This window comes from Octopus sinensis, linkage group LG4, assembly GCF_006345805.1.
Source record: "Octopus sinensis linkage group LG4, ASM634580v1, whole genome shotgun sequence".
NCBI classification, from domain to species: Eukaryota; Metazoa; Mollusca; class Cephalopoda; order Octopoda; family Octopodidae; genus Octopus; species Octopus sinensis.
The window spans coordinates 153,738,788-153,740,652 of NC_043000.1; positions in this window are offsets into that span (position 1 = coordinate 153,738,788).

The window sequence follows — 1,865 nt, forward strand, 5'->3', positions numbered from 1 at the left end:
TAAGCCGCAGGGATAAGAGAATGTAGTCATTGTTGTACAACAAAATAGATTGCCAGGGCTGGAAGGCTTTTATCGTAGTTCCATTGAAAGAGCCTTAACCTATAACTAAATAACATCAACAGCAAAATCAGGAATTTTAAAGGGTTCAACCCAACAAGAAATCCTCAAAATCAATAAATCCCAAACGTTGCTCGCTCGCCCTTTTATCTAACGTATTTCGTCGTTGATTTATTAACTCCAAGTCAAAAATATACACTAAATAATTGTTATAAATCAAATCTCAAATCACTGCCTAAGCGATATCTTTAAGATAGTGAGTTAGCACCAGTATTCAAATAAAATAGAAAATGAAAAATATGAATTATAAATATACAGTGTACAATTGCTCTACTCGCTCGCATTATAATCTTGGAGAATATTGCACTACTTAGCAATTTACATTGTTCTGTGGTATTATATTTGATATATTAATATTTCTCTATGCACACATACATACAAAACGCTTGCGCTTATATACGTATTTACTTCTATATATAAACACGGGGATGCCTATATTCATATGTATGTATACACTTTTGGACATATACATCCCATGCATGCTTATATATTTAAATACGAACACACACACTCACACACATGCATATGTATATAGGTATGTGTTGATATACGTAGGTGTGTATACACTGCACACACACATGCATCTGTATATAGGCATGTGTTAATATACGTAGGTGTGTATACACTGCACACAAACATGCATATGTATATAGGCATGTGTTGATGTACGTAGGTGTGTATACACTGCACACACACATGCATATGTATATAGGCATGTGTTGATATACGTAGGTGTGTATACACTGCACACACACATACATATGTATATAGGCATGTGTTGATATACGTAGGTGTGTATACACTGCACACACGCATGCATATGTATATAGGCATGTGTTGATATACGTAGGTGTGTATACACTGCACACACACATGCATATGTATATAGGCATTGTTGATATACGTAGGTGTGTATACACTGCACACACACATGATATTATATAGGCAGTGTTGATATACGAGGTGTGTATACACTGCACACACACATGCATATGTATATAGGCATGTGGTGATATACGTAGGTGTGTATACATGCACACACGCATGCATATGTATATAGGCATGTGTTGAGATACGTAGGTGTGTATACACTGCACACACACATGCATATGTATATAGGCATGTGTTGATATACGTAGGTGTGTATACACTGCACACACGCATGCATATGTATATAGGCATGTGTTGATATACGTAGGTGTGTATACACTGCACACACACATGCATATGTATATAGGCATGTGTTGATATACGTAGGTGTGTATACACTGCACACACATGCATATGTATATAGGCATGTGTTGATATACGTAGTGTGTATACACTGCACACACACATGCATATGTATATAGGCATGTGTTGATATACGTAGGTGTGTATACACTGCACACACACATGCATATGTATATAGGCATGTGTTGATATACGTAGGTGTGTATACACTGCACACACACATGCATATTGTATATAGGCATGTGTTGATACTAGGTGTGTATACACACTGCACACACACATGCTATGTATATAGGCATGTGTTGATATACGTAGGTGTGTATACACTGCACCACACACATGCATATGTATATAGGCATGTGTTGATATACGTAGTGTGTATACACTGCACACACCACATGCATATGTATATAGGCATGTGTTGATATACGTAGGTGTGTATACACTGTACACACACATGCATATGTATATAGGCATGTGTTATATACGTAGGTGTGTATACACTGCACACAGCA